Source organism: Danio rerio, chromosome 1, assembly GCF_049306965.1.
Source record: "Danio rerio strain Tuebingen ecotype United States chromosome 1, GRCz12tu, whole genome shotgun sequence".
NCBI classification, from domain to species: Eukaryota; Metazoa; Chordata; class Actinopteri; order Cypriniformes; family Danionidae; genus Danio; species Danio rerio.
This window is the reverse complement of record NC_133176.1, coordinates 61,624,547-61,636,348: the sequence shown is the minus strand read 5'-3', so window position 1 is coordinate 61,636,348 and position 11,802 is coordinate 61,624,547. Positions and strand designations below refer to the sequence as shown.

The 11,802-nt window shown below is 39.2% G+C and overlaps 1 non-coding gene across 3 annotated transcripts; it reads right to left on the bottom strand.

Moving 5' to 3' along the window:
- Positions 1-70: 70 nt before the first annotated feature.
- si:dkey-222h21.2 lies at positions 71-10,515 on the bottom strand. 3 transcript variants are annotated; one of them, XR_012383086.1, is made up of 12 exons: positions 10,443-10,508; positions 8,635-8,758; positions 6,257-6,379; positions 6,025-6,147; positions 5,756-5,878; positions 5,489-5,611; positions 3,567-5,384; positions 3,314-3,487; positions 3,063-3,236; positions 2,463-2,509; positions 728-2,367; positions 71-579 (listed from the first exon to the last, which is right to left on the bottom strand). It is a non-coding gene; the product is annotated as a si:dkey-222h21.2 (transcript). The 3 variants fall into 3 exon arrangements; XR_012383084.1 differs by having other exon boundaries at positions 71-2,367; XR_012383088.1 differs by lacking the exon at positions 6,025-6,147 and having other exon boundaries at positions 71-2,367; positions 10,443-10,515.
- Between the last annotated feature and the right edge of the window lie 1,287 nt (positions 10,516-11,802).

The following is an 11,802-nucleotide window of genomic DNA, read 5'->3' as shown; positions in this document are numbered from 1 at the left end:
GTTAGAACTCTGTAACTATTGACTTTGATTGTAGAAAAAACAAATATAAAGGAAGAAAGGATACAGGCTTCTTCAAAATATCATATTTTGTGGTCAACAGCAAAAACAAGACAAGTGCAAGTGAGCAAGTAAAGCATGAGTAAATGAAAGTCATTTTTTTGGGTGAACTGTCCCTTTAAATGACACTCAGTGTAACAGCCCAGTGAAATACACATGCAAGCAGATTATATTTAGCTGACTTCTTCCACAAGTGACCGTCTTAATGAAATTATCATTGTTAATACATTTCTGGCAGTTGTCACTTGTGCAGTGTAACTTTACATTGAGGTAAAGCTGGCTTTATATTCAGTTACTACATTCAGTTAATTAACAGTCCCCACACTGTTTACCACACTACTTTAAATAATGGGTCTGAATTAGCATGCAAGTATGACGTCAAAGCATCATTAGCGTCGTTGTTGTACTTTAATACCCTGCTAAAAATCCAGCTTAAACCAGCCTTGGATAGTTGGCTGGTTTTAGCTGGTCAACCAGCCTGGTTTTAGAAAGGTTTTGGCCACTTCCAGGCTGGTTTCCAGCCTGGTTTTAGCTGGTCAGGCTGGAAAGTGACCAGCTAAAACGATCTAAAACCAGCTTGATCATCCTGGTTTAAGCTGGATATAGCTATTTTTAGCTGGGCTCCCAGCCTGGCCAGCTAAAACCAGGCTGGAAATGGCTGAAAACCAGCCTGAAAGTGGCCAAAACCCCTCTAAAACCAGGCTGGTCGACCAGCTAAAACCAGCATAGACTGGTTTAAGCTGGATTTCTCAGCAGGGTAGTGATTGGTTGCTAACATGGTTTCACTATTTAGAATTTGTAAATAATACTTCTTTTTTGTAATTAATAATAATTCCTTACATTTATATAGCGCTTTTCTGGACACTCAAACAGACATCCCAAGTCTCCCTGACGTTCCGGGAGTCTCCCGCAAATGCATAGAGACTCCCACTGGCGCGCAAACGAATGATAATCTCCGTCCGGTCCTTAAATAGTCTCCACCGCATCCCTCCCAGCTCTTCAGGTACGTCAGGCGTGACTCAACCCCACCACTGTTCAGATACATCGCACGCACACGCCCCAACCGGTCTTCAGATACGTTGCGCGCACACATACCACCGCTCTTGAGATATGGGAGGCCATAATGGACAGAGGCCAGTGGGCAAATTTGTCACCTTAAATTAAACCCCTACTCTTTTTCGAAGGACATCCTGGGACTTTTTAAATGAGCACAGAGAGTCAGGACCTCAGTTTAACTTCTTATCCGAAAGACAGCACTCACTGACCAGTATAGAGTCCCCATCACTATACTGGGGCATTAGGACCCATACAGAATGCAGGTTGAGCGCCCCCTGCTGGCCTCACTAACACTACTTCCAGCAGCAGCCTAGCTTTCCCATGTGGTCTCCCATCCAGGTACTGACCGGGCGCAGCCCTGCTTAGCTTCAGTGGGCGACCATGTGAGAGTTGCAAAGAGCTAGCTGCCTCCATACTAATTATATTGAATGTGTGAATATAAACGCAAACTTTACCTCAATTAACTTTAAATCTCAAAATCACAGCTACTTCTCTACAACAGCTTTAAATCTTACTCTGCTCATTTAGATTACAATCTGACGTCATCAAACATTATAATGTAACTCTAGAGAACATTCTGTTTCTTCCCTTTTAACCTTCAAAATATAGTAAAAATAGCATATTTATTAAAATATAAATACTTTTATATGATGACCTTTTCAATCTGATTCTTCTGGAATAGAGGAAATGTACATTGGTCCCTGAGTTTCTTCTGAAGTGTTTGTTAAATCTGACACAGAGACACTGAAGATTTAGGATATATCCTGAATCCTGCATAGATGTCTTCGGTGAATGTGGTGTTGAATGTGTGTAAGTGTGTGAGTGTGTTTGTGTCAGAGACACTGTAGAAGGACATAGAACCGGACGGCACGTCCACATACACTCCTACTCTATTATTGCGAGAGGAAGGAGCAATAATATCAGTGCCCTCGTTATTGTGCCAGGCAGTGTAATTTATATTGGAGCAGTAAATACTCCAGGACCTTTCGTTGAGTCCAAACCAAGATTCAAGCCCTCCTTTCCTGTCGATCGCTTTATAGGCCACTGCTACATAACCAGATCCACTCCATTTAGACTCCCAGTAACAGCGTCCAGTCAGAGTCTCTTTACACAGAACCTGCTCCTGTAGCTCAAATCTGTCTGGATGATTAGGGTACGGCTGAGGATCTTTCATATGCACTGCCTTTCTGTTTCCCTCAGACACTTGAAGTTGATTGTGTGCTGTGTTTGGATCCAGTGTGAGAAAGCAGGCATCTGAACACAGAAATCACCAATGCCATTGTTAAATATGCACAGGAGAGAGAGAGAGTGTGTGTGTGTGTGTGTGTGTGTGTAAATGGATGACTTACATTTCAAAAATCCTTGCTTGATCCTCAAATGTCCTCCATGGTCCAAACTAAAAACACAAATTAAGCAAAAAGAACTAAAATTATCTGACACGAGCAGTTGTGGATTTATTTAAGGGCAATATACGAGCAAACATCCTGAGGCCCATGGGCAGGTTTGCTTAAGGTGCCATATTCAAGCAATATGAGTTATATAAATATAGAGTTTTGTCATTTTTTCATGAAATTAGTAATAGGTATAAATCACAGGTGTCAGACTCAGTTCCAAAAGGGCCGCAGCTCTGCACAGTTTAGTTTCAACCCTAATTAAACACACCTGATCAAACTAATTGAGTCCTTCAGGCTTGTTTGAAAGCTACAGGTAAGTGTGTTGGAGCAGGGTTGGAACTAAACTGTGCAGGGCTTCGGCCCTCCAGGAATTGAGTTTGACACCCCTGGTATAAATGAACAGTTCTTCTATTTTATAGTTTGCAATAGTTTGGGGATAAACAGATAAAGCCTTATAAAAAGTAATGAGACTATAAATTAATTTCACTATAGATGTTTTCATCATATCTTCTGTGGCCTCAATCATTTAAGGAAATTCAAATCTCCCCCACATACTTGAGTTTCTGCAGTGTGTAGTGTGGATCCTCCAGTGTGTGTTGGAGCAGCTGGACTCCTGATTGTCCTGGGTGATTGTAGCTCAGATCCAGCTCTCTCAGGTGTGAGGGGTTTGAACTCAGAGCTGAAGATAGAAAACCACAGCCTTCCTCTGTCACCATACAGCCAGACAACCTGCAGATACCAATGCACAAACAGATGGATCATCTACAGATATTGACATAATTCTCTCTTTTATATATTCTTAATACCTCAGTATCTCCAGCTGACAGTTTGGACTCTTCAGTCCATCAGAGAGCAGCTTCACTCCTGAATCCTGCAGGTCATTGTTACTCAGGTCCAGCTCTCTCAGGACACAGTTTGAGGATTGAAGAACTGACGACACAATTTCACAATCCTGAGCAGAGAGATTACAGCCAGCAAGACTGAAAGAAGAGGAGAACACACAGTAAATAAATTTCTCCCAAAACTAATTTTAACACTAGCACTGGATTAATCACTCACAGAGCTCTTGTGCAGTTGCTGACGGCTGGTATCAGTCTTCTTCTGCCCTCATCTGATGTGTTGTATTTCTGGAGCTCCAGCTCATCCAGCACCTCCTCTGACATCTGAAGCATGTAGGCGATTGTTGAGCAGTGAGCAGGAGAGAGTTTCTTCTCTGACTGTTTGTCTGATTTCACAAACTCCTGAATCTCCCTGGACAGAGTCTGATCTTTCACTTCCAGCAGACAGAGGAACAGATTGATGGATCTTTCAGTGGAGAGTCCATGTCCATCTCTGATCTTCTCTTTAATGTACTGTGTGCTTCTCCTGATGCTCTCTGAGCTCTTCTCTGTGTGTGTCAGTAGATCCTGGAAGAGTCTCTGATTGGACTCCAGTGAGACGCCCAGCAGGAACCGCAGGAACAGATCCAGATGACCATTCTCACTCTCAATGGCTTTATTAATGATTCTTTTATGGAGATTTTCTAGTGAATCAAAAGATGCTTCTGTAGTGCTGCTTACATGAATGTAAAAAACATAGAAAGCAGCCAGAAACTCCTGAACACTCAGATGGATGAAGCTGTAGACTTTCCTCTGCTGAATCACAGATTCCTCCTTAAAGATCTCAGTGCAAATCCCAGAATACACTGAGGCCTCACAGATGTCGATGCCGCTCTCAATCAGGTCCTCCTCATAGAACATCACATTGCCCTTCATCAGCTGTCTGAAAGCCACTTCAGCAAGTTTGACAATCACTTCTCTGTTGGACTGCAGGAGTTTCTCTGGATCTCTCTCTTCATACTTCTGATTCCTCATGTTGATCTGAATCAGCAGGAAGTGGATGTACATTTCAGTCAGAGTTTGAGGGATTTCTGCACTCAGATCTTCTTCCAGGAGCTTCTGAAGCACAGTGGATGAGATCCAGCAGAAGACGGGTATGTGGCACATGATGTGGAGGCTTCTTGCTCTTCTGATGTGTGAGATGATTCTGCTGGCTTGATGCTGCTCACTGATTCTCTTCCTGAAATATTCCTCCTTCTGAGGCTCAGTGAATCCCTGAATTTCTGTCAGACGCTTGATGTATTTGGAGGGGATCTGATTGGCTGCTGCTGGTCTGGAGGTGATCCAGATGAGAGCAGAGGGAAGCAGCTCTCCTTTCATCAGCTTTGACATCAACACAGCCACTGATGAAGTCTCAGTCACATCACAAACTTTCTGAGCGTCTGAAAACATCAGTGTGATTCTGCTTTCATCCAGACCATCAAAGATGAACACAACTTTACACTCCTCATAAATCTTGGGCTCCAGATCTTCAAGTTCAGGATGAAAGTCCAGCAGAAGTGTGTGAAGACTGTACTGATGATCTCTGATCAAGTTCAGCTCTCGAAATGGAAGCACAAACATGAAATCTACATCCTGATTGGCTTTTCCCTCGGCCCAGTCCAGAATGAACTTCTGCACAGAGACGGTTTTTCCGATTCCAGCGATGCCTTTAGTAAGAACAGTCTTGATTTGCTCTTTCTCCTCTTTAAAGATGTCATTGCAGTAGATTGGAGTGTGTTGGGAGTGTTTTGTTCTGGCTGTTTTCTCCATCTGTAAAACCTCATGTTCTTCATTCACTCCTTCTCTCTCTCCTTCTATGATGTACAGCTGGGTGTAGATCCGCTTCAGGTGGGTTTGATTCTCTTTTACTTTAATTCCTTCAGATAACAGCTCATACTTGTTCTTCATGCTGGTTTTGAGCTGGTCTTTGACTCTCTGTAGGTCTCTTGTCTTCAGTGTTTGTGATCCACTGTTGCTCTGTGTAATGTTCACACATCGCTCATGTATATCACACCTCCTGATAGAAGTGTCAACAAAACCAAACAGATTCAGAAATTTGCATATCATGAGATATTGACACCATGACCTGCAGTACATATGCAAGTAAACAACTGTACTAACCGAGGGTCAGAGGTCACAGGTTCATTACTGAATGCAGGAGGTCGCTCAATGGACCAGTCACTCTTCACAGACACACCACTGAGTTCTGGAGACTCCAACCTTGGTGTCTTTCTCTGATTTACACTGACAAAACAAATAAATAAACATTTTAGACTCATCTAATGCATTTGGGTTCTCAAATATTTAGCAATTGTTCTCAATTACACATCCATCTCTACATGCAAATGTTAACAACTGTAGAAATGTAAGTGTACTAACTGTACTAACCGAGGGTCAGAGGTCACTGGTTCATCACTGAATGCAGGAGGTCGCTCTTTAGACCAGTCACTCTTCACAGACACACCACTGGGTTCTGGAGACTCCAACCTTGGTGTCTTTCTCTGATTTACACTGACAAAACAAATAAATAAACAAACATTTTAGACACATCTAATGCATTTGGGTTCTCAAATATTTAGCAATTGTTCGAAATTTACATCCATCTCCACATGCAAATGTTAACGACTGTAAAAATGCAAGTAAACAACAGTGCTAACCGAGGGTCAGAGGTCACTGGTGGATTGCTGAATGCAGGAGGTCGCTCTATGGACCAGTCACTCTTCATAGACACACCACTGGGTTCTGGAGACTCCCACCTTGGTGTCTTTCTCTGATTTACACTGACAAAACAGATAAATAAATATTTTAGACACGTCTAATGCATTTGGGTCCTCAAATATTTACCAATGTTAACAACTGTAGAAATTTAAGTGTACCAACTGTACTAACCGAGGGTCAGAGGTCACTGGTTGATTGCTCAATGCAGGAGGTCGCTCCATGGACCAGTCACTCTTCACAGACACCCCACTGGGTCCAGAAGACTCTGATCTTGGTGTCTTTCTCAGAGTTACACTGATAAAACAAACAAACATTGCAAATATTCACCAAATGTTACACTCATTACAATCACATCAATGTCTCATTCCAAAAAGAAAACCCCGAAAGTCAGAACTACAGCCCTGAAGGGCCTTGTAGATTCAAGCCCAGATACAGTTTCTGTAATGCTGAGTTCAGACTGCATGATTTTAAAAGTAATGGTATCACAGTGTTTGCATTTCGTTTATATACCCTATGAACAGCAGCTACGCTTATTATTCTCTCTATTCTCTATTTCTACCTAGGGATACTCATCCCGAGGCCCCCAGAGACTATGCAGTGCCACTGAAGCGATCCAAGATCTGTGAAGAGATGATCCCAAGGTTTCACATTCCCAGATCAGGCCGTAGCAGCTGCTGTGGCAGTCATGAAGGAGTAGAGGGCATGCTTCTGATTCTTGTGAGACCCCAGGGACAGACGAGTCTTCGCTAAGGTCCAGTGTTCCCCAGCCTCCGGCGCCTAGACTGCAGCTCTCCACAAGATGTTTGGCCATGCAGTATGAGAAATGGTTGTGCCCAACTCAGCCTGGTTTCTCTCAAGGTTTTTTTCCCTTTACTTTTACCCATTGGTGATGTTTTTTCCTCGCCGCGGTCACCACTGGCTTGCATTATTCGAAACTTAGTAGAGCTGCGCATCAATGGATTGCACTCCAGTGTTTGGTCACTCAGCGGTGAATTTTAAAACACACTGAACTAATCTAAACTGAAGTGAACTTAAACTCTGAAAACTGAACTGACACTGTTTCAATTGACTCCAATATTCTATGTGAAGCTGCTTTGACACAATCTACATTGTAAAAGTGCAATACAAATAAAGATGAATTGAGCAGATGTTTTCACACTGCAGGACTATCTGGAGCATGGCATCGCTGCCGTGTTCACACTGCAAGATGGATTGGCGACAAGGGGTTTCACTCTTCATGACTTTACAATAGGAATAATAGCAGACAACTTTGTCTTGGCCTGCAAACTGCATCTCACAATTATACACATGGAGAAAATGACATGGAAACAACGCAGCAAAGCAGCTATCTTTTGCTATTAACTACATAATGCAAAGCCTTTAGTCGGGTGGAACGCGTACATATTTTGCTCACCTGGGTTTCGAGGAGAATTAGCAATTTCTCTTCATTTTTTCTTTTTTTTCTTGCTCAGATGATACGTCAAACAAACAAATTTACACCCGACAAATTTACACTAGTTTTTCCTCCATTTCTTGGGTCCAAATAGACTGAAAAGAAGCCCTTAACTTCTCCCCCAACCTCCCGCTGGCCTGCAGATACCCACACTAGTGGATGTTGCTCCAATATGTCCAGATATTTAGCATGCCAAATATCTCACAGGTGTCGGCGACTCGTCTGTGATTCTCTCAGATTGTATCTTTGATAGTTCACACTGTGATCGTTACTCACGTGAACGAGCAGTGATTTGCCTGTGATTTCAGGCATTCGTTGCCAATTTCTCAAAACCTGTTGGCGAGTGAAAATCAGAGCTAAAATCATGCAGTCTGAACTCTGCATAATCTATCACCTGGCTTTGATTAGTCCTTGTATTTACATCCTGTGTTCTGTAGTGTATTATTATGTCAGGTTTTAATGTCCATATCTGTGCATCCTCTGATGTTCTTGTTAATTCCTGACAACTTGAAATATTGGCCGGTTTTTTTAAGACGACTATGAAATGCTGCTTTAAATGCTTAGGCAGTGGATTCAGTGGGTAGTGCTGTCACCTCACAGCAAGAACGTCGCTGGTTCGAGCCTCAGCTGGGTCAGTTGGCGTTTCTGTGTGGAGTTAGCATGTTCTCCCTGCGTTCGCATGGGTTTCCTCCGGGTGCTCCGGTTTTCCCCAGTCCAAACACATGCGGTATAGGGGAATTGAATAAGCTAAATTGGCTGTAGTGTATGAGTGTGAGTGAATGACTGTGTATGGTTGTTTTCCAGTACTGGGTTGCAGCTGGATGGGTATCCTCTGTGTAAAACATGTACTGGATAAGTTGGCGGTTCATTCCGCTGTGGCAACCTCTGATTAATAAAGGAACTAAGCCGAACAGAAAATGAATGAATGAATTCTGATTAGCCATTTTTGTTTTTATTTATGAACAAAAAATTTTAATTGTTGATTCCAATCAGGCTTGTATAATTTCATTAAATTGATTCAGTCAATGAAGGACAATTTCAAGGCAAGTGAAACTGTGTCTCTGATTTACAAATGTGAAAGGGTCTGTTGTCTTACCTGGGGTCAGAGGTCATGTTTTCATCACAGGTGGAAGGATGATCATGACTTGACGGAGCACTCATATTAGAGTCTGTGTCCTCCAACTCTCAGTCATCAGTGTGCTGAGCGATTGATTTCAGACCTGTTGTGTGAAAGCAGGAAATAACACTTGTGTAATACAATATTCTATAATGAATGAGAAGCTGCGCTTATAAAAATACTTTCATTAAACCACATATCAAAATTGTTTCAGTAAACTGCAACTAGAAATAAGATTACAATTTTTGGTCAAAAACATTTGAGTTAACTGAAATAAAAGAAATGCAATAAATGCAACCATACAATAAACTCAAACAAAAAAAAAAAAAAACAGTCGCTGAAAAAATAACTGAAATAAAATAATAATAATAATTATATATATATATATATATATATATATATATATATATATATATATATATATATATATATATATATATATATATATATATATATAATTATATATATATATATATTAGTTGAAGTCAGCATTATTCGCCCCCCCGTTTATTTTTTCCACAATTTTTGTTTAACGGAGAGCAGATTTCTTCAACACATTTCGAATCATAATAGTGTTAATAACTCATCTCTAATAACTGATTTATTTTCTCTTTGTCATGATGACAGTAAATAATATTAGACTAGATATTCTTCAAGACACTTCTATACAGCTTAAAGTGACATTTAAAGGCTTCACTAGGTTAATTAGGTTAACTAGTCTGAATTCATCATTTCAAAATTAGTTTGTATTTTGTGATTTATTGAATGTTTGTTCATTTATTTATTACTATGAGGTTTGCACGAGCGTTAGTATAAACTTTGCATACATTACACTGTGTTCTGGCTGACACTGGACGTCTTCCCTTCACTCTGATAAACTACTTAAACTAAAAGTGAAACTAAATGTATAAAAACTAAATAGAAAAATGTCTTCACAAAATAAAAACTAAACTTAAACAAACTAAATTATTAATGAACCAAACAACAACTGAACTGAAATGTACAGTAAATTTAAAAACAGTATCAAAATATACACTATTTTTAAAAATGGAAAACTATAATAACCTTGGTATACAGAGAAGCTACATCAATGTATCCTCTTACTATAACTGTAGAAATGTGTGTTAGCCTATATTCACCCTTCATAATATGACGACTATTATAGATTTAGGAAACAATTATTTAGTACATTTAGGATATAACTATTGCGTACAGTATTGTGTCTGCAGTCCGGTTTACTACACTCAAAGGGAAAAAGACACTTCAATCACTGAGCCAATGCAGAGGTTACAGAAACTAAAACTTTCACTGCTGTTTAAATCACATCTGCTTCATGTTTTGGTCAGCTCCTCTGTACTGTGTCGAGTGCTCCGCTACAGGTTAAAACCGTTATTTTAATAATGGCGCAGATAAACAAACATGGCGAATCTGTTCCATCACTTCACTCCAGTCTGTGCTTGTGTTCACATTGTTGCTGTACGCCTACAATAAAACCTCATTCATAAAACACACCTGTAGAGAAGTATGTTTAAACAAACACCAGAGCATATTAACTGAAGTATAACGCTAAACATGACGGTGTTTTTGGTTTCAACACTGTATTTCTGCTTTTTTTCTGTCAGCGCTGCGGTTGAGAAAATATGAGGAAACAAATGAGGAACCAAAACCCCAAGTTTCAGCAAACTTCACTACTACTGGGTAGGCTACATGAATGTGTGGTATGAACTTGCCACAAATTATAAGGCTGTTGAAAATAAATCCGTGATTTAATCAAGACAATAGCTTACCTTTTAACGCTTCCGCCTTCTTTCAGTTTCGCTTTTGGACTCGAGCCTATTTATACTCCCTCTAGCGGCGCACAGAGTCATCACCGTCACGTACATAGACATAACATTCAAAATTCATTCACTTGAAATTTGTTTTTATTATGTCTATACATGTACAAAACACATCTTTCCAGTACAACCTTTTTATTATGGGAAAGACTGTTATACATAAAAAAATGGACTGGATCAGAGCCAAATTTTGTTCACTTCCTGCAATGAGACTATAGACTACTACAAGTTTGGAAAATGTTGTTAATAAAAAAGCAAAAAAGACTTGTAATATTCTAAAGGGATATAAGATTTTTAATTACTGAATGTTTTTATGTGCACTCTGGCATATATATTTGTATAATTCTGTACAATTCTGTATTTGTTGTTAATAAATTATAAATATTAAAAATAACAAATCATTCAGTTTTTTTCTTTTTTTTTTTCTTTTCCGGCTTAGTCCCTAATTTATCAGGGGTGGCTAGAGCGGAATGAACCGCCAACTTTTCCTAAAAATGTTTTACAAAGCGGATGGCCTTCTAGCCGCAACCCAACACTGGGAAACACAGGGGAGAATTATTAATAAAAAAATAAAGTAAAAGTCTAAATAAGTAAATAAATGGAATTGTTGTTTAAATAAACTGAAAGCAATTTTTAATCAACCTAATAAGTGACTATTTCATATATGACTTTTGATAATTTAGCATTATTATACACAAATCCCTCATTTAATTGTCTGTTCAGTTTTAGCACTTTTGCTGAGTTTTAATACTCATTTCTTCATTTAAAAGCTATAAAACTAATATATTTTTTTAAGTTGAATTATTTTAATATTTGGTTGTATTTGTGTGGTTTTTAATTGAATGTTTGTTCATTTATTTATTATTAATATGAGGTTTGCACTGGTGTTAATATAAACTTTGCAATTATTACACTGTGTTTTGGCTGACACTGGATGTCCTCCGTTTACTCTGATAAACTAGAATTACTAAAACTAAAAGTAAAACTAAATAGCAATGTCATCACCAAATAAAAACTGACCTTAAACAAACTAAATTATCAATGAACCAAACAACAACTCAACTAAAATGTAAAGTAAATTTAAAACAGTATCAAAATATAAACTCATTTTAAAAATCCAAAACTAAAATAACCTTGGTATGCAGAGAAGCTACATCATTATACTCTTAATACACTATAACTGTGGAACTGTGTGGTTCTACTGTGTAAAACTTATTTAAAACTAATAATTTTTTTTATTGCTAGCTGTTTTTAAATATGTCATTGCTTCCATTGTAGCTCTACTAAACTTCTATAATTGTGTACATTTGTC